The sequence below is a fragment of the Lithobates pipiens genome, unplaced genomic scaffold, assembly GCF_037356315.1.
Source record: "Lithobates pipiens isolate NorthernLeopardFrog02 unplaced genomic scaffold, aLitPip1_a1.2 Scaffold_16, whole genome shotgun sequence".
In the NCBI taxonomy this organism is placed as follows: domain Eukaryota; kingdom Metazoa; phylum Chordata; class Amphibia; order Anura; family Ranidae; genus Lithobates; species Lithobates pipiens.
This window is the reverse complement of record NW_027507748.1, coordinates 624072713-624095211: the sequence shown is the minus strand read 5'-3', so window position 1 is coordinate 624095211 and position 22499 is coordinate 624072713.

The following is a 22499-nucleotide window of genomic DNA, read 5'->3' as shown; positions in this document are numbered from 1 at the left end:
AAAAAAAAAAAAAAATCAGGGGGCACAACGTCAACACACATTTGCATTATCCTCTCCAGCTAGCTCCCCCTGTTTTCTGTCTCTCCAGGTCTCCCTGCTGGCACTGACTGGCTGTGTATGAACCACTGAGTCTGAAACACGGTATGACAGAATTTGGGGAGCCAGTATTGCCTATTTACTTGGCTCGATTCCGTACAATGGGTCACGTTCTGGAAGTAACACCTTCCAGGTAGTGCAATGATAGTGCAAAAGTAAACAGGGAATGCTAGTACTGTGTGTCGCTATGTGGCTGTGACAAAGAGCACATGTATTGGGCTAGTGTATCTCAACTTTTTTTTTTCAGTCTCCGCACCGTTTAAAATTATGCAAAATCAAAGGAACCCCAGTCCTGAACTGTATTTATTGAGCTGATCACTGGATGATGATGTCACACTCTTCTCGGTGCCACAAGAAAGAAGGACTTACCCATTCACATTAGAGATCCCCCCCATCGCATCAGAGTTCCCCCCCCCTTCACATTAAAGTCCTCCCCCCCCATCAGAGTACTCCATCACATCAAAATCAGCCTCCATCACATTAGCCCCCACCCCACTCCCACAAACAGTCCCAAACAGTGTCCTACCTTCTTCACTGCAGCTATGGCATCATGACAGAGGGGTGGGGGCGGAACAGGCCTGGACTGAAGAAGACTTCTGTTCTGAATACCTACCCTTGATCAAGCTGTCAGAGCCCCAAGAAAGAATGATGGCGTGCATCCTTATTGGCCACCCTGCATCATGGAAATAATTGATGTAATGCATGATTAGGTCCAGGGCACTGAAGCCACAGGACCATGGCCTAATGATGTCCACTTGCCCTCAACTGGAGGGGTACAACTGAAATATGTAAGGGGCAAAGCCCACCACAGCACCCCCTAGATCCAGTCCTGGTTGGACGATTCCATTGTTGAGAGGTTGTTTTGTCTCCCCAATGTACAGATGTACTGTATTTACTAAGTTACTTTGCTTGTGTATGGGTGTTGGGTTTTTTCGATATGCAAGCTTCTGCCTCACTGTATCGCTAGGCTTTAAAGAGGAACTTCACCCAAAAGTGGAAGTTCCGCTTGTTTTCATCCTCCCCCTCCACTGCCACTTTTGGCATTTTTTGGGGGGAGCAAACCAGATAGCAAGGATCACTTGCCACATGTTTGTGGCAGTGTTGAAGTGCAAGTCTTTTAACTTGCTGCAGATTTTCACTGGTAAGTTGTACACTTGCAGAGCACTTGAAGCACAAGTTCTAGTTGACACTTTTCCAATTTGTAGCAGATTTGCGTGGCAAGTCTCTAGTAAGAGCAAAGCTGCAGTGGTGAGTCTACAGCAAGAGCTCTGCAAGTCACAGTGACCCCTGTGGTGGGATGACTGTTGCACAACATAACTGAACCTGCATGGGGGGGGGGGGGCTATGCACGGAGGGTAACTTTGACTCTGTCCGGGGCCACCTGATGCAAGCTGGGACTCTGCCCGGGGCCACCTGATGCAAGCTGGGACTCTGTCCGGGGCCACCTGATGCAAGCTGGGACTCTGCCCAGGGCCACCTGATGCAAGCTGGGACTCTGCCCGGGGCCACCTGATGCAAGCTGGGACTCTGCCCGGGGCCACCTGATGCAAGATGGGACTCTGCCCGGGGGCAGGCAACGTGGCAGGTGACACCCTCACGGGTCCCACTGATTCTACATTATGGTGAATTGAATGATTTAATTTTAGATTACAATGTAATAATAGAAAAAATGTGCTTCAATCATCCTGACACCACACCGTGATCGCTAACACCAGGTGTTTGGAGTATCTTTATCTGCTGATTGTTAAACTCTGGAATACACACATTTCTATTGTGGTGTAGGATGTGGGGCTGCTGTCCCTCCAACCCTCTCCCTCTTTCCCTCTCCATTCGTCATTCACCTCAGACTCCAACCACACCCCTTTGAGCCATGCCCATTTAAGCCACGCCCACTATTCCGTGTAAACCATGCCCATTCTTTGCGCCACATTTTCTATGCCACACCTACAAACACATGCTCCGCCCCTAATTATAATAAGACTCCGTCTACAGCCAAAAAAAGTGTCCCTAAATATTTTTTTACAATGTTGGCAACTATGAATATGATAAAGAGTAGATACATAGTTTTAGATATACTGTATGACTAGCCCCTTGAGGACAACCAGATTGCTGATGCAGCCCCCTTTAATTTTGAGTTTGACACACCTGGTTTACAGAATCATTGGCATACTTACCCCCTTCAGGGGTAAGTGATACATTGTTATTGAATATTTTATCATATAGAAAAGGAGGTTATAAAAATAAAACAACCCCGTTTAATACCAAATACTCAAGCTATGCCAAAATATGTATTCTTTTATTATTATACTTGTCTTGCTAATGTAGTTGAGCTGTAGATACTTTTAGCAGGGGTGCCATGGATCCTGATAATTATTACATGTGCTCCTCAACAGTGAAAGGGTTTAAAGTCTGGCAGGATGTCTTCACCACAGTCATATAAACACAGAGATATTAGGGCCAATTCGAAGCTAGTGAATATGTTGTTGATGAAACTACAGCTCCCACAGGCAACCACAGAACACAGGCAGATTACTCAAACTCCATTGAGAACAGTTTATGGTGCCAACTAAATGCAGGTCATCAGTGTTAATTACTAAGCCACCATACCTCCCATAGTGGCCGACAAGATACAGGGTCACCCACTGACCGAATTTCATCTGGGTGCTAAGGGACAGTGGTGTATTTAGGTTTTGTGTGGCCCCAGGCAGCCCCCCCATCAAAATTTGTCCCACCCCTTCCTTCTCAAATGGCTATGCGGGGGTCTCTGCTGGTTTTGGCATTACCGGGTGCGGTAAAACATGGTGTCACCCCCCCTCCCCCTGGTAGCCTACCACAGTGATCCACCTACCTCCTCACTAGCCTGTCACAGTGCCCCCCAAAAAAAACATATTCCAAATATGGCATACCCAATAATGACCAGAGCACTGCACACAGAGGGATACCCTCCATACACAGGACTGAGTGAGGAGGGTCATGTGTCACTGGTCTGCTGACTCCAACACAAACGATAGCAACACCCAAATCTACCCCTAAAAAGAAACCACAATGTTGGGCACTCTGTGACCTGTAGTTCTACCACCCCCAGAAGAATACAGATGAATACACAGATGCCATCAAACTCAGCTGCAAGACAGGGAGCTGAGTTCACCTCTGTAAACAAAGACAAATTGTCTTAGACCATACACACTCTTCATTATATCCCCGGGTCTGCTAGCAACCGTTCACCTGCTGTCACCACCAGCTCTTTAAATTCCTCCAATCCAGTGAGTATTCAGTGCGGCACGGGGCATGCATGGGGGGTCCTGTAGTCCCCCCCCCCAATGCTAGCAGGGGGAATCGCATGTAGACTGAGATGAAATCTTGCTGGAGGAAGGAGCCTTTCAGCTGCTGCAGCGAAAGCCAAACAGAAGATCAGTTACTTGCTGTACTGAATACCTTCTCAGTCTACATGTGATTCCCCCTGCTAGGATGGGGGGGAACTACAGGAGCCCCCATGCTCTGGGGCCCTGTGCATTAAGACGTCCCTGCTGATTGGGGGCGGCGCAGCCCTCCCTGGAAAATGCCGCTCAAGGCAATCGCCTTGTTTGCCTGGTGGGAGATATGACCCTGCTCAGGGAGCAGCTCCGATTCATGCAGTGTATGGTCAGAATAACTCTGTATGCCTAACACAGTCTTTATGAGGCTAAAGAAACTCAAGGTATCTTCAAATGTAAAAAGTAATTTAAGGTTCATAATTCTGCAAAGCAAGCTACAGTTGAAAGACGTTTGAATTAAGGTTAGAACTGTACATAGGAGCACTAGCAAGTATGGGTACTGGATGGTAGATATGTGTCATCATTGTTTGGGTCGTGGTCCCTTTAACCACTTGCCGACCAGTGATGTACCCGTATGTCGCTGGACTTCAAGTAGTTATACCAGGATGATGCCTGCAGCTGCATGCAGGCTGAGGGTTCCCAGGATGAGCCGTTCAAGAGGAAAAACTAATTTGAACAGGATTATTAAAGCGGGGTTCCACCCAAAAATGGAATTTCCATCTGTGTTTTCAGCAAGTCCAGTACTGGGCTGAGGGCTTTGTGAATCCTCAGAGCTGTGGCCAGCCCAAAGAGCAGAATCACAAAAATAAATAAAACAAGATTTTGCCTTTCATGCATTTATGTATGCAGCTCAAGGCAATAAGCACGTATTTATACAGTTTACTGTACCTAAGCACATATGTATACAATTTAAACCAAGCATATATGTATAAATGAAAACCTGCCAGCGTGCGTTTAAGCAATATGTATTTATGGAGACATGCGTTTATGGAAGCATGTAGGTATGTGTTTAAGCAAATATGTGTTGAGGCAAATAACACGAAAGCGCGTGTCCATGCAAACATGCACTTACTCAATACGTGCCCATGGAGACCTGCATTTATGGAATAAGCAAGCATGCATTTATAAACTGTGTTTATGCAACATATATTATGCCACACGCATCTATGCAAACATGCATCCACGCAAACACGTATATATATATGCAACATGCATACACACTTATGCTCATATGTCTATACAAACATATGCTTATAAAAACCTGTGTTTTTACGCAACATGCGTCCACACAGACGCGCTGTCGTGGCCAGCCTTGGGGGGCTGCATGCTGAGTGCCACCCATTTGTCAGCGCGGGGGTCACAGGATGGGGCCCTCTGCACACATGTGCTTATGCAGGCTTGTGTTCTATGCAAGTAAGCAAGTATGTACACTAAGCTGCACATGCTCAACTGCACTTGGGCCCATAATAGTTATAGTCAGGATTAGCCAAGTACCCAGGCATCCAATGCAGCCTCTATCCTGCTTCCCCCTTCACATCTGTGCGTCATGAAGTCGCAGCGACCCCAAAGCAGCCCCTGCACCACTCTGCTCTGAACTTGGCGCGATTTAAGGTCCATAGACCTCAAGATTACACAGGCACTGCTTCATGTCACTGAAAAATTGCATTAAAGTTGCAGCCAAAATGCACGACTTTCAAACCGCACAAGTTTGAAAAGGGAGCCCAAACTAAGCTCCTGCAGACCCAATGTATGCTATTCTGGAGACACCACTCCTTCAAGTGCACCGATGCCCATGTTCTTTCAAGCATGTGCTTATGAAACCTGAATGGATGCAACATCTATGCAAAACATGTGTTTATTCAAGCATGCATTTAGGCAACAGGCTTGCAAGCATGTATACTATGCTGCATAAGGATGAGCTCAAGCGTGTTCGCATTCTCCACGTGCAGAGCCCGCCAGGAAGTCGGCGCAGTGCTTCACTAATCACAGGCAGTGAGACATTGCCCCGATGCGCGGCTGCAGAGATTGGGCAATGTCTCACTGACCCAGGACCATGAAGTCAGTACATGCTTCTGGACTGGAACCCGAACCACGTGTAATGGAAATTTGTAGGTTCTGTATATAATTGTATTCTATTTTATATGTATTGCACAATGCCCTCACTGTGCACACGGCACTAATAATGTTTTCAGTACATGTTTTGCATTCTTTCGAGTCCTGATTAGAATTAGCCTGCCTATGTAATGCCCCTTGTTACCATAAACGTACAATTGTAATATTAATGTGATACCTACGTAATCATGTGTATAAAAACCTTCAAATGCGTCATAATAAAGCAGAACTGTTATTTGGAAAGATGCTGAGCGTATCTTTTTTGTCTGTTCCCTACTGCAGTAGTTATTAATTTGGAACCACTAATCAATATGAGGATAGGAGTTGCCTATCTATAAAATATCCATTTCAGGTGGCGAGCTTGGCAAGCAGGGGTTATCAGGTGACCCGGAGTATCCAAAACGAGGAGCTTGAGACGATCCGGGAATTTCTGATAATCAGCCGGCTGAGGTAAGCCTTTTGCTTACATTTGAGTTATCAGACTTCCTTGATTGCTAAGGCATTTTTGGGACAAAGGGTACCTATTTTACTCCCCTTAATCAAACTGTATTGATTGGTGGTTATATGTTATGTTGTCACTGTCTACTGTCCATTGGAGTGTTAGAGATAAGAAAGGGAAGAATAGTGCTGTTCACAGGTATATGTAGTACATCTGCTAAATAAAGTAGTTTAGAGGCAAGAGGGTATAGGCACACAGAGAAGACTGGCCAGTCATTATGGGAATTAAATTAAGTAAGGGAATGAAGGGTAAGAGACCCTCAAAAATGCCCAGCGCAAGAGGAGCGCTATATATGAACCAAAGGTGCGGTTCCGCCTATACTGAGCCCCTATATTAATGGTTAAAGTGGACAGGGATCCACAAAGGGTAACTGGGTTACTACCAAAGTCCACAGGGACAAAGAATCATGCAGAGTATACAGCTAGAGAAACAGCTATCTATGTGAGCAGGATGGATCAAGGGTGACAATTAACACTAGACAGAAAGGGACCTTTTGATGTTAAGTTTTGGGATAAATTTGGGGTCAGGCACTACAACTAGTAAAGTCAAGAAACAGTAATGAGAGTTAAAACAGAATCCTTTATATGTTTTCAGAGAGGGAAGATGGGATGAGCACTATAGCTGCCCGTCTGATCATAGAAGGTACAGTATGTGAAGTATGGTATTACAATACATTGGATGCAAAGGATATCAGAACAAAATAAAGAAAGCAGAAATTTAAGCAAGTATTAAAAAGCGTTAAAAGAAAGTGAGAGAATGATATGCATGTGTTTTGTACAAATGGGAATAATGTAAGCAATTTTAGAGATATATTTGAGTATGTTTGTGAATGCTGGAACCTTTAGTTCTATCGCTTGTGTCATGTACGCAGATGTGGCCCCCTCCTTTGTGCTCTCCTGAAAGAATGTAGCTGGGATGAGAGATTGGTGATAAGCTGGAAGGACACCATGCCAATTTCAGTTTTTTAGACAAAACATTTATAACAAAATGTGCCGGGTTAACGAATATAATGATAAACAATGTGATCACAATTATTTTTTAATCTGTTTTCCAAACATGATAAAATGAAGGTTACATTTAACCATGTCTTTCACTAATTGAATATCCTGTGATAGTGCATTAAAAAAAAAAAGAGAGAAATTGAGTAAAATTAAGTAATATGTCCCCCTTTAAGGACATTTATCTGTGCATATATATTAGTGTGTGATATTGAAATTATCATATGAGTATTCATTTCTAATATGAGTTTAACAATTTTATTTTATATTAATAAATATAGATATATTGAAACTGGTTTAGACAACCTTTGGTTGGAAATGAAATCTAGGTTAATGGGGAAATCGGTAAAAATTGAATTAGTTTAGATTAAGATACCAATTTTGTAATTTTACATTTATTGATTGGAAAGAAAAAAAAGATTAGGATGAGGTTGTTAATTTGAATACCACTGCAATAATGTTTAACAAAGCCAAGATGAATGGGATACATAAGAAGTTTTTCTGCAAAATGAAATCTTAAAGTCTGATATTAACTTGATGTGCGGTCCATGATGTGAGAGTAATAATAAAAAAAAAATGTAAATATAACAGACCCATCACATCAAGTCCACACACCCTGTTAGGATAGATGCTGCCTGCAGCCAGTTGGTTTATAGTTTTTGATGGCCAAGTGCTTTCTGGTCCATCATACATATTGTTGGTCCTTTTGTTTTTATGTATTTGTATTTTTGAAATCCAAAGCAGAATGTGTGAATTTTGAAATGATGTGCCCCTTTTCCTTGTAAGTGCAGTGGGTATAAGTAGAAGAATATTTTGGATTTATGGACATCTCTGCATAACTGCAGGGTATTGTTATCATTTATTATAATATTGCCAGGAAAAAGTTGTCTTTTTGAAACATGAAACTGGAGTTTGTGTGCCCCATACACACTATCAGATTTTCTGCTGATTTTTGTCTTCAGATTTACCAAAACCATGTAGAATATGGGCCTGCCTGATTGCATAAACATTGAAACTCCTATGGTTTGACCTCATATTATATGGTTTTGGTAAATCTGAAGGAAAAAATCAGCAGAAAATCTGATAGTGTGTATGGGGCTTTACACAAACAGCATGATAGAAAACAAGCCATTGTTATATTTATACAAGCTAGACCCAGTAATTAAGGGTTCACTCCGATATATCAGAGCTGTAACTTTATGCAAAGTTGCTATTAGACAAAGTTACAAACATTATTTTGGTAGAATATTTAATTTTTAATGGTCCGACATTCTGCACAGCAAATATATAGCTAACTAAATGTTTGTCTAATGAAAGGTTCAAAATATGAATTTGTTTTGTTTGTTTATGTACAAATCTAACAATGAAAAATGTGTACATTTGAATCCAGTCACCTTATTGCCTCTATTGGAGGAGGCTGGAGACAAAGAAAAACCACATGTGTTAAATTGATGACGTAGGGATCAGCTGCTGTGAGCCCATTGCAGGACACACTCCCTGAAGACCCGAGTATTTACTTTTTTGTAGTGTTATTCCCGGTTTTATACTGAGTATGCAGTTTATCACCCAGAAGGATACTCTATATTCAGAGTCATTGGATCCTTTTTCCCCAGCTCAAGAAGCAGTGCCCCATGTTTTAGCAAAGCCTGTGAGCTATAAAAAGAGTATATATTTATATAGCTAGTCGAGATATAGAGAGCTTTTGGTTGCATTTGAAGGGCCAGAAGTTTGTTTTTACTTCGGCAGGTAAACCAATCAAGCACACCAAGTTTATTTGATCGGCTGTTTTCAGCCTTCCAGGTTCTTGCTGAGGTAGCCATTCTAACAGTAAAACTGACACATGGAAGCAGACCAGGCGACTAAGGATGCTGCATTTACAGCCCTGGACACTTGCTGGGTCTGTGCAACTCACAGATTCCACCCTAGTTCTGGCCCAGTATAGCTGGGATTAATAATTAAACTTTAAGGACCCCAGAACGAGAAGCACAAGTGGTCCACAGAGGGCAACTTCTTACGAAACAAGACTTTGGAAAAGGTGATCATTTATGTCTGCCAGACACTCTTTTTCCTTCAGCTTGACACATGGACCGTGTTATCAGTCACAAGCAGTTATGGCTGCCTTAGTAAATGAGCATGGGATATAAGCCAGGGTTCACCACAGTTTGTTTTTATGACATACCACTTCTTGTTTTACCTGTTACCAAAGGTGTTACCAAAAGCCGAACATCCCTTCCAGAGATAACAAAAAGATATATCCAGATGCCCAAGTCGGGATCTTACGAGTATGTATTTTGTTTGTATGGACATGTTTTCTGGATGTCCAGTGGCAAATGCTACTGCAAAGGCCACAGTAAAAAAGTGTTCTCAGAAGTAGTTTGTAAGTACAGAGTGCAGAATCTACTGAGAGTATCAGAGGAAATCATTTTTATAGGAGAGTCCTTACTAGAAAACTTTTGCCTGAATGTTTTATTATATTTTATCAAGCCCCTAAGTGGATGTTGGACTCTCTCCCTATGAGATTTTGTTTTGGAGTGGGTTATTCACTTGCTTATATTTTGTCTCAGCAGCTGAAGTCCTCCATTCGGATCTCACAGAGAATATTGCTGATCTTTTAAGGTTTTTGACAAAATCATTTATGTGTTTTCTCCCCAATTCCAGATCCTAAAAGTTTGGAAGGATCTAAAACTAAAACCAGGTGACTTGTGGATTGTTAAGAGACATTTATATATAAAGAAATGTTTGGAGACTCAATACAGCATCTATTTCATGTACAGTTTTGCAAAACTTGAAGGAAAAGTCATCTGGATCCACACCAGACACTGCAAAAATGACTAAATTAAAGAAATCTCTGTGTTTGATTTTTTTCCCTCTTGCGATCACAGTCTAGGGTAATTTTTGATTCAGTTACTTTAATTGTAAGGGATATGTACTGTATATATTTGAAAAGTAGTTTAGCCATGTTGAAGTCATATTTGTCTTTTGTATCTCTTCCATCGTATGTAAAATTGTCTGTGTTTACATGTGCTGATAAATCAGCATACCAACAATTAAGCTAGAAGGCCATTCTGGCCACAGGAGTGTACAGCCAGTACTCTGTAAATATGTCTGTTTTTCACAATGAAAAGTCATTTTGTAATGAAAAAAGCTGCTCAGCTATTATTTTCTCCACAATGGAGTTTTTGCCTCTTTGGCCAGGACTTCCCTTCACTTAAGCGTGTGGAGGTTCCAGGTTAAAGGTGATAGCAGGTATGGTTAGTGATCAAAATATTGATCAAAAGAGAGGAGACTGTAATGGAAATTTGTAGGTTCTGTATATAATTGTATTCTATTTTATATGTATTGCACAATGCCCTCACTGTGCACACGGCACTAATAATGTTTTCAGTACATGTTTTGCATTCTTTCGAGTCCTGATTAGAATTAGCCTGCCTATGTAACGCCCCTTGTTACCATAAACGTACAATTGTAATATTAATGTGATACCTACGTAATCATGTGTATAAAAACCTTCAAATGCGTCATAATAAAGGAGAACGGTTATTTGGAAAGATGCTGAGCTTATCTTTTGTGTCTGTTCCCTAATGCAGTAGTTATTAATTTGGAACCACTAATCAATATGAGGATAGGAGTTGCATATCTATAAAATATCCATTTCACACGTGACATACGCTTCTTAAATCCCCTCTCCCAGAAGACACAGCAAGAGAGACACTCCCACTGGGCAGGCTCCGAGAGAGAGTAACTTAAGCACCTAACCAGACCATAGTTCCATGCCTGCCAGAAGAGACAGTGCCCCCTGTGGCCAGGCTGAACATCTCACAGTCCAGTCAGACTGATGCTGAAGTCCAAATTTAGACAATTGTACCCAAACCAAACTGCAGTTTAGGTATAACCTTAACTTTGAAAAACGCATAGCGCATGCTCTTAAGCAGCTGTCGCTACACACGAAAATAACCGTGCTTGTTCACATTCACCTATAGGTGGTGTATAACCCAGTATGTTATGGCTGTTCTGTGTCCCGTGATGTACGATAAAGAAATTACTTTTCCTTTTCAATCTGCAGTGTTGTAATTTTCTGTATATATCTTGGCAACCTGGAGGCATTCTGTACATGCATGGTGTTTGGGACACCTCCCAAAATGTAATTTCCTGCTTGTGTGATTGGGTTACTGATTTTCCAAGGAGTCTGTACTAAGACATAAGTCAGAATTTGGTTATCATCTGCAACAAAAATTTTATTTTTTTAACATTTGTTAAAATCCTTGCAATGTACATAGATCACCCAGAAGGGGATGTTTTTTTTTTTATTTCTCAACAAAAGTGGAGTTATTCTTTAAGCTGTGCTCAGACGAACACCTGTGCCTAAGCAATAAGTTATATTCCTAGCCCAAGGTTCCAGCCTTTATTAGCTCCTGAGAGCTTGCATTCCCTTCTTCTCTGGTTACTGACTTCAGCTTATATTGACTGTGGTTGTTCACTCCCCTAAGTGACCTTTGCTCTGTTTCTGTATCTGCCTGTTGACTTTGTACCATACTCTGGTTGTAGCCTTAGGTCAGCTGCCATCTGCACAGTTGTGATGAGGGCCCAACATGATATGTCCATTAATTCTTCTGGAGTGCTCAGGTTAGGATCAAGTGGCATATACTTAGATTCTGCACTTTAGACCTTTTCAGGCTCATACCTACTACAATGTACCAATAGCACAGAGGGTCCACTCTCCATTATTGCCAGTGACAGTCAGTGTGCCCTTTTTTGGTTGTTAATGACGCTCACTGTAAGAGGATTTTGTGGCCTACTGAGAAGAGTGAGGGTAATGTGATTGAGACAGACTTACTAACTTGCCCAATGGATGGCTTTTCTTTCTGACTTTCTGTCTTTGAAGATAAACTGTGGCATCAGCAGTTAAAGTAGAACTATAGGCAAAACCTTTTTTTTTTCTTTTGTATAGAGTAGGGAAGGGTCATAACCCCTGTCTGGGGGGCATGGTCTGACTATGGAGGAGTAAGGACGTGCTGTGCCTGAGCTCCGTCTGGTCCGCAGCTACACACACAGCTACAGGGGTAATTACCCCCCATTTTCCATCAAGTGCATGTCACAGCGGCGTCGGGCATCATCACAGCACAAAAGAGCACACCAGTAAGGCCAAGGTATGTTGGATTCGTTCCTCTCCGACAACCCCCATCAGCAGAGGGGAAAATCCAAGATGGCGCTGAAACCAGCAGCCCCGAGCAGCAACACGAGGCTCAGCCTGCACCGCCAGCGTTGTCTCCTATCCCTTCTCCCAGGGTGGTAAGTGACTCCATCCCCACTGCCTCGCCCCGCTCCACCTCATCACAAGACCAGGGCACAGAGATAGCAGACCTGGCAGAAGACAGGGACATAAGGCAGCACCTGTGGTCTCTCCCCGCTAAAGAAGACTTGGAGTGTTTTACCAGCAGGATTAAGAGGGCTTTTAAGCAGGACATTGAGCAATTGAAGACAGACACCACTGAGCTAGGACACAGGGTAGAGACTTTGGAGCAGAAATTTGATGATACTGTGCCAGCTATCTCTCAACTCAGAGAACAATCCTTTCCCCACGGTCACCAAATTGAAGCCCTCCTATGTCAATTAGATGACATGGAAAACCGCAGCAGGTGAGCGAACATTCACATACGTGGCCTACCAGAAGCTACTGCTCCTAAAGACATTATACCTACGCTGCAGGGGGTGTTCCGTGAAATCCTGAGCCTACCGCCCTCGACCCTGATTGAGATAGATAGGGCCCAGAGAGCTCTCAGGTCCCCATCCAAAGACCTGGAGAGCCCCAGGGATATTATTTGCAAACTCCACAAATATACTTTAAAAGAACGCATCATGCAAAAGATGCGCAACAGACCGGTCTTTGACTTTGATGGAGCCCAGCTGTCCTTTTACCAGGACCTCTCCAGACGCACACTAATGCAGTGACGGGCCTTGCGCTCGCTCCTGGTGGAAATCCAAGCAGCGGGCCTCACTTATCGCTGGGGCTTCCCATTCAGCTTCCAGGCGTCCAAAAATGGACAATGGGCAGTGTTGTGCACCAAGGATGACCTCCCCCACTTCCTGCACACTCTGGAGCTTGGACTTTCCAGATTGGCGCAACATTCCTGATATCCCGATTCCCCAGCTACCTCAACCATGGATCCTGGCAGCTGGTGGGCGCTGCTCCCATGGGTGCAAGAGGCAGATGGAGGGACCTTCCCCGGGCATCTCAGCCACTAGAGACTGACCATGCCGCTGATGAACTTATCCATATTCCTTAGTCCCTTGAAAGGACCAAGATCACCTTCTTTCCTCTAATGGTCTCCTGGACCTTGTAAAGGAGCTAATAGATGCAATGCTGTAAGCACAGACCCACTCCAGGAAGGACACTGAATCTTGGCACCTCTGTGCTATTACCTAACATTAAGTTGAGCCTCTTGCTACATGCTGGAATGGAGGACTTGTTATGCAGCCCATTGTTTGGATGCCGTTTTTTGCACTTTTTGGAGGTACAAGTTCAAGTACTACGTATCTCCACCCTGTTCATTTGTTTTCATGGACTGGACAGGGCACTGGGTCCCGTGTCCCCTTAGTGGTTGCCCACGTACCCCACCTAGGCCTCACTTAATTAGGTGACTGTCCCTAGCGGGACTCTAAGCTAACGCCCAGGTGGTTTTTGGTTTGATACCCCCCGGGCTGGCTTTGTATTTTACCACTGCACAGTGTACCAGACCTGTTAGTCAAGGTCTGGTCCTTATTTTACTTTTGTGCCTTATTCCTCCCCTCTTCCCCCCTTTTCCTCCCCCCCCCCCCCCTTTTCCTTCCCTCCCCATACCCATCTCCCCTCCTTTCTTTTTCTCTTTCTCTTACTCTCATCGGTGTCCCCCATACTTCTTCTGTTAACTAACAGTTCTCTGCTTTGGCCTTCAGGTTGTTTTTCCCTTACCCGCGAACGCATACAAAGGACTCAGACAGTCACTAAAGGTACTGTCTTACAATTTTAGCACTTACCCCCGAAGGAGTGGCTGAAATTTTCCTGGGCTTACCGATTACCTCCTCCAGCTCGTACTCATTGTCCTTGTCTAGGGGTTCCTAGGGGTTATAGCCCAGTAATTGTAGAGACCAACACTTAAATTCCTTGTTAGGATTTTTATTTTGCATAAAATGGTTGAACAAACTCAGTCTCTAAGTTGGGAATAGAGGGTATCAGGGTAGAGTTTAGCTCAGGTGCTTGGAACTGTTGACTTAATAAAAGTCTTTCTCTATGTACACAGACCAGGGAACAGCTGCTTGCAACTGGACTCTTTAACTTTTGGATAAATCCTTAGGTTCTGGGTTTAGCAGCCAACAGGTAATTCTAGAATTCAAAGTCTCTCACACAGACTTGGTTGAAGACTTGGAAACTTAGTTACAACTGGAAAGGTAGAAGTAGAAACTTTTCTTACTGTACCAGAATATTTCAGCCGGTTTGGCGATACTGTAAGAATTGTGGATTCAATCAATGTCCATGGCAGCTCAGCTTCCAGGCTCTTACTGAGCAGCAAGCCTTGTGTGTGGCTCTTTCACCGAAGAGTCCTCCCTTGGTCGCATGTAGAGTTGCTGGGCCTCTCCAAAACCCGAGACCTCACCGGAACACCTTAGAATCCTCCTTCCAGTTACTGTGTCTCAAACTAGCCAGTTTTGAGGCTCGGAAACGGATGGATCTGCACCCCAGGCCATGAGGGCCCCCGAGGGCTGGTCAGGAGGACCAGGACCAAGGAGTCAGCAATAACTTCTGGACCGGAACCCTGAACCACGTGAATTTCGACACCTTAAGTACCCCTTCCCGGATTACGCAGTGAGACAAACTCCCACTGATTGGTTCAGAGACAGAGATTGGTACCCAATGCGTCCAACCAGACTGCGTTCTAAAGCCTCTCACAGGTGTACAACCCCACCTATGACCAAGCAGAACTTCTATACAGCCCAGCCAAACTGATGCCAAAGTACAATTTAGCACAATTAGTCCCAAAACTCATTACAGTTTTAGGCAAAAAACAAAATTTAACACATAGCGCGTACCCGTTAGGAGTACTGGCGCTACACAATGTTAGAGGTTTCTGCTCTCCACACAAGTGCAACAAGCTATGGCTCGAACTGAAACCCCTAAGGGCCCAAGTAGTGTTCTTGCAGGAGACTCACTTTAGACAGCAATCCCTCCCCAAGATACCCATGCATCTCTATAACCAGTGGTTCTTTACCAACTTCCCTGTGGCTAAATGACGCGGTACAGCCATCACATTTCACAAATTCTGCCCATTCCAACCTTCAGAAAGCTACATAGACCCACGCGGTGGTTATGTCTTCGTGAAGGGGATCATGGCCAATTAAAAATTCACGTTTACGACTCTTTACACGCCCAATACCCAACAACTTTCTTTAATAGATTCCGTGCTAGAAAAGCTGACAGATTTTAGGTAAGGCTTCCTAATTCTTGGAGGTGACTTCAATGTTAGCCCTGGCCCACTTCTAGACTTATCTTGTGGCCGCCCTACGTACTCCTAAAGCCGCGTACACACGTAGCCGTCTGTCCGACGTACTTAGTCTGGCGGACTTTCCGCCAGACTGTCCGTCGGACTTTCCAAACGGGCTACTTGCCCACACACGGCACTTTTTCAGCGGACTAATCCGCCCTACTTTTGAAATGAACGGACTCGCCCACACACGCGGAGGAAAGTCCGCTCATTTCGAGCGCGTCTCCAGGTAGGCGGGGCCCGCGAAGGAGACGTTGCTGGCCCCGCCGCCTGGTATGGACTTAAAGGGGAACCCCAGTCCACAACAGACCCTTGTCCGAGCACGCTACCCGGCCGGCCAGGAAAGGAGGGGCGAGCGAGCGCCCCCCCCCCCTCCTGAGCCGTACCAGGCCGCGTGCCCTCAACATGGGGGTGCCTTGGGGAAGGGGGGGCCGCGCGGCCTCCCCATCCCAAAGCACCTTGTCCCCATGTTGATGAGGACAAGGGCCTCTTCCCGACAACCCTGGCCGTTGGTTGTCGGGGTCTGCGGGCGGGGGGCGTATCTGAATCCGGGAGCCCCCTTTAATAAGGCGGCCCCCGGATAACCGGCCCCCCACCCTATGTGAATGAGTATGGGGTACAATGTACCCCTAACCATTCACCTGTAAAATAAAGTACAAAAAAAACACAACACACAAGATAAAATAATTTATTGCACAGCTCCGGGGGTCTTCCGTCTTCGGGGGTCTTCTCGCCAGACTCCTCCGCTATCTTCTTGTAGCTCTTTTACTAGCGGAGGAGCCCGGCATTCTTCTTCGTCGCCGCGGCCTCTTCTTCCGACTTCGGGGGTCTTGTCCCCCTCTTCGGTTCTTCTGCCGGGCCACCGCGCCTTCTTATAGCTCTTTTACAGGCGGTGGCCCGGTCTTCTGTCGCCGCCGCCGCCGCCTTCCGTTCTTCTTCTTCTTCTTCTTCTCCTGGAGATGTTGACTCGACGCTCTCTCCGGCCGCAATGCCAGGGACGCGCTGCCCTGTGACTTATATAGGGACAAGGGGCGGTGTCACATGGGTTGATGTCACATGGGTTGGTCACATGGGTTGATGTCACATGGCGACAGTCCCAGCATCCTCTGGGACTGTGACATCGTAAGGGGGCGGGGTCACCATGTGACACCAACCCATGTGACATCAACCCATGTGACACCGCCCCTTGTCCCTATATAAGTCACAGCACAGCGCGTCCCTGGCATTGCGGCCGGAGAGAACGTCGAGTCAACATCTCCAGGAGAAGAAGAAGAAGAAGAAGAAGAACGGAAGGCGGCGGCGGCGGCGACAGAAGACCGGGCCACCGCCTGTAAAAGAGCTATAAGAAGGCGCGGCAGAAGAACCGAAGAGGGGGACTAGACCCCCGAAGTCGGAAGAAGAGGCCGCGACGACGAAGAAGAATGCCGGGCTCCTCCGCTAGTAAAAGAGCTACAAGAAGATAGCGGAGGAGTCCGGCGAGAAGACCCCCGGAGCTGTGCAATAAATTATTTTATCTTGTGTGTTGTGTTTTTTTTTGTACTTTATTTTACAGGTGAATGGGTAGGGGTACATTGTACCCCATACTCATTCACATAGGGTGGGGGGCCGGGATCTGGGGGCCCCCTTATTAAAGGGGGCTCCCGGATTCTGATAAGCCCCCCGCCCGCAGACCCCGACAACCAACGGCCAGGGTTGTCGGGAAGAGGCCCTTGTCCTCATCAACATGGGGACAAGGTGCTTTGGGGTGGCACCCCCCATGTTGAGGGCACGCGGCCTGGTACGGCTCAGAAGGGGGGGGGGCGCTCGCTCGCCCCTCCTTTCCTGGCCGGCCGGGTAGCGTGCTCGGACAAGGGTCTGTTGTGGACTTTGATCCCACCTGAAGCCTTGCTGGCTCATATCACAGTGCTTCCTAAGGAAGGCAAGGACCCTACCCTCCCACAAAGCTATCGACCAATATCGCTACTTAATGTCAATATAAATTTTTTTGCAAAAATGATGCCAAACTGACTAAAACATATCATGCCATCCATCATTCAACACGATCAGACGGGATTTATATCAGGCAGAGAGGCCAGGGACAACTCATTCAATGGGCCCGCCTCCACAATGACTCCACCTTCTACCTCATTCTGTCCACGGACACCGAAAAGGCTTTTGACAGAATAGACTGGTCATACCTAAAGGCGGTTCTGGAAACCCTGGGGTTGGGCCCACACATGCTCCAATGGATTATGGCCCTCTACACAACCCCCAGCTCGAAGGTCAAGGTTAATGGCCATCTGTCCTCGGGATTCACCATACGGAATGGCACGAGGCAGGGGTGCCCCTCCTGTTCGCTTTAGTTATGGAGCCTCTCCTTAGAACAGGGCATGGATATCAGGGGGGGGGCGGTGGGGTCCACAGAACACAAACTCTCAGCCTATGCTGATGATGTGCTTTTCCACCTGACCAACCCTCTTGTCTCGCTCCCAAACCTTATGAGAGAACTTAAAATTCTTGGACAAATATCAAATTTCAAGATCAATTACACTAAATCTGAGGTCCTACCCATCACTATACCCAAGACGATGGCCATTGATCTACAGCAAGCTTTCCCATTCAGTTGGGCCAAAGTCTCTATTAAATACTTGGGGGATCCAACAGACCAGTTTGACACAATATACTCTGCTAATTTCCCTTCCCTTCTGGGCACGGTACGTAGAGATCTGCAAAACTGGGCCAAGACTTCTGTCAGGGTTTCTCCCGCACGAAACAGGCGGATGCGCAGGTGCACGTACACGATGTGCGCGTACGCGCGCGCGGTGTTCGCGTACGCGATCGCGGCGTTCACGGTGTTCACGTGCGCGCGCGGTTCGCGCGTGCGCGTTAGCGCGGTTTGGCGCCAGTGGGCCTATTTAAAGAAGGCTGCTGCATCTACTCGGTGCTGTTTGTCTGCAGCTCTGTACCCGAACTACTTGCTATCTGCCTGCTGTTGTGATATCTGACCTGGCTACCGTCTGACCTCGCTGACCTCTCCTGCTCTGACCCCGGCCTGTTAAGACACGTAAGTGCCTTTCCTCTGTGTCTCCTGTTCCTGTTTCCCTGCCAGCCAGCACAACCCACCTTGCTCTCCCTCTCTCATTGCAGTTCCAGGGAAGGACGGTCTCCACCAGCGCCATCATTGATTCTGGGGCTTGCACTTGTTTTGTCGATGCCACCTTTGCCAGTCTGCAAGCCTTGCCCCTTCAGAAGAAAACCCACGGACTGTCTGTGTTCTTGGCTGACGGGTCCCGCATCAAATCGGGGCAAGTAACCCAAGAGACGCTACCCTTGATGGCTTGTACCCCTTCCCAGCACAAGGAGCTCCTCACCCTTGATGTGATTTCTTCCCCTCTATTTCCTGTGATCCTGGGCATCCCCTGGCTTCAGGCCCATAATCCCTGCATCAACTGGGCTACAGGGGAGATCAAGTTCCAGTCCAGCTACTGCCAAGAGCACTGTCTTCGTGTGAATTCTGTTGTGCCCTCTACCATTCTTTGCCTTGATTCTGATCAGGACTCATGCCAGCTGGTGCCTGAACCATACCATGAATTTTTAGATGTTTTCAGTAAGCGAGGAGCAGACACACTTCCACCTCACCGCCCCTATGACTGCCCTATTGATCTTCTTCCAGGAGCTGAGATTCCGTTTGGGCGTATCTTCCCCCTGTCTGAAAAGGAGCAGGCGGCCTTAAAGGTTTATATTACAGAAAACTTGGAGAAGGGGTTCATTCGTCATTCCACCTCCCCAGCAGTGACCAAGAAAGACCAGTCGCTCCGGCCCTGCGTGGACTATCGTGAGCTTAATAAGATCACGGTCAAGAACCGTTACCCTCTTCCTCTGATGCCGGAGCTCTTTCAGAAACTGAGATCAGCCACGATTTTCTCCAAGTTGGACTTAAGGGGGGCTTACAACCTGGTTCGCATTCGGGCTGGGGACGAGTGGAAGACAGCATTCAGGACCCGTTTCGGGCATTAGGAATACCTGGTCATGCCCTTTGGCCTTTGTAATGCTCCTGCCACCTTCCAGCATCTTATTAATGATGTGTTCAAGGACTTCCTGGACATTTTTGTGATCGTCTACTTGGACGACATTTTGATTTTTTCGGGGTCTCTCGAACAGCATCGGGGTCACGTGGGCAGGGTGCTACTCCGGCTCCGTCAGCATGGACTGTATGCTAAGGCTGAGAAGTGTAGCTTTGAGCAACGGAACATCCAATTCCTTGGGCTTGAGATCTCCCCGGCTGGCTTCAAGATGGATCCTCAGAAGGTTTCCGCTGTTCTGGACTGGCCTGCACCTACGGATAAAAAGGGGGTACAACGTTTTGTGGGCTTTGCAAATTTTTACAGAAAATTTATTAAGGGATTTTCCGCCATAATTGCCCCCATTACCCAGTTGGCAAAACAGTGTGTACGCTTCCACTGGGGGTCGGAAGCCCAGGAGGCCTTTGAGAGACTCAAAAGACTGTTCACCTCTGCCCCCATCCTCAGCCACCCAGATCCTTCCCTACCATATATTCTTGAAGTGGACGCTTCCGAAGTAGCTGTGGGGGCAGTTGTGTCCCAGAGGCAAGGCGGCAACGATTTGATGCACCCCGTAGGGTTCTTCTCCCGAAAGCTTTCCCCTGCCGAGAAGAATTATGATGTCGGTGACCGTGAATTACTCGCTATCAAATCTGCCTTGGAGGAATGGAGGTACTTGTTGGAAGGTGCAGTTCATCCAGTGCTGATCTACACCGACCACAAGAACCTCGAATACCTGAGGACTGCCAAGCGCCTGAAGCCCCGACAGGCCCGTTGGGCCCTGTTTTTCTCGCGTTTCTGTTTCCACATTACTTACCGTCCCGGATCTAAAAATGTGAAACCAGACGCGCTCTCGCGTATGTACGATTGCCCCAAAGACCTTGCTGCTCCGGACACTATACTACCTGCGAGTACCTTTCTACTTGTGCAACCAGACTTGCTGGCGCAGATCAGGGAGGCATCCACTAATTCACCTGCACCACCAGAGGTCACACTGATTTCCAGAGGGGGTCTTCTATGGAAGGAGAGCCAAGTTTTTGTGCCTGAAAGCATCCGGATTAAAGTTCTAGCCCTCCTCCATGATCACCCGTTAGCAGGACACTTTGGGCCCCGTAAGACCTTGGAATTGGTACAGCGTACCTTCTGGTGGCCCGGCCTGAAGGATTTCTGCAAGAAGTATGTCGACTCCTGTCCTGTGTGCATCCGGAGCAAGGCAACAAGGAATCGGGCCTGGGGACTTCTGAAGCCTCTTCCTGCACCTGATCGGCCTTGGAGGATGATCACGATGGACTTTATTGTCGAGCTTCCCTGCTCTGAAGGTTGCACGGCCATTTTTGTGGTTGTAGATAGACTGACTAAGATGGCCCATTTCTTGCCCTTGAAAGGGACTCCATCTGCTCCAGAGACGGCCCGTGTCTTCATAAAGGAGATAGTCAGACTGCATGGAGTACCTGCTAAAATCGTGTCTGACAGGGGGGTCCAATTCACCTCCCGGTTCTGGAGGGCCCTGTGTGAGTGTTTGAAGATCGAGCTGGCTCTGTCATCTGCCTACCACCCCCAGACCAATGGACAGACTGAGCGTACCAACCAGACCCTGGAGCAGTACATTAGATGTTTCACGTCCTTTGTCCAGGATGATTGGGTATCTCTGCTGCCCCTTGCGGAGTTTGCCTACAACAACGCTAGTCACTCAGCCACAGGGCAGTCCCCGTTTTTTGCTAATTACGGGTTTCACTTAACCTTTCTGCCTGACTTTCTTCCAGAGTCACCAGTTCCAGCGGTTCAGGACACAGTGACCTTCCTCAGTCATAACAATCGGGTGTTACAAGAGGCGGTATCCAAAGCTCAAGCAGACAGCAAGAAGGCCTTTGATCGTAAGAGAAGAGGGGAATTGAACCTGCAGGTCGGAGATCAGGTATGGATTTCCACGAACAATCTTAAATTAGCCTGTCCTTCTAAGAAACCTGCGCCCCCATATTTTTGGGACCCTTTCCTGTAAAGAGAAGGATTAATGAGTTGTCGTATGAGTTGGTCTTGCCTGATTCAATAAAAACCCCCCGGTCTTTCATGTGTCCTTGCTGAAGCCCTCGGTGCCCGATCCCTTCCCGGGTAGAAGTTCCAGACCACCTCAACCCATTTTTATCGATGGTAGCGAAGAGTATGAGGTGGAGGCTATCCTCGATTGTAGAAGGAGACAAGGTCAGAGACAGTTTTTGGTTAAGTGGAAGGGGTACGGTCCAGAAAGTAATTCATGGGAACCCGATGGTAATTTGCATGCCAACAGACTGGTCCGTGCCTTTTTCTCTGCTCATCCGGAAAAGAGGCACCTTGTGGGCACCCGGAGATGTCAGGGTTTCTCCCGCACGAAACGGGCGGATGCGCAGGTGGGCGTACATGATGTGCGCGTAAGCGCGCGCGGTGTTCGCGTATGCGATCGTGACGTTCACGGTGTTCACGTGCGCGTGAGCGCGGTTTGGCGCCAGTGGGCCTATTTAAAGAAGGCTGCTGCATCTACTCGGTGCTGTTTGTCTGCAGCTCTGTACCCGAACTACTTGCTATCTGCCTGCTGTTGTAATATCTGACCCGGCTACCGTCTGACCTCGCTGACCTCTCCTGCTCTGACCCCGGCCTGCCTGACCTTGCTTTGGACTGTACCTTTGTTGCCGAACATCTGCCTGCCTGCACTTCTCTTCTGCCTGCTGTACTTACCTGCCTGCTTATCCATTGTGACCTGGCCCGTCTGACTATTCTTCTGCTGTTCAAGTGTGCTGCACCCAGTCCTTGCTGTCACTGCCTTGCCTGCTGATCGCTGCCTGCCTGTCTACCAACTTCTCTGCAGTTCCAGCATCCAGAAGAACCAGCCGCTGCTTCCAGTCAGACACTCCTACCCCGCTGCGCTCACGGGGCCACTGTCTCCATTCCAG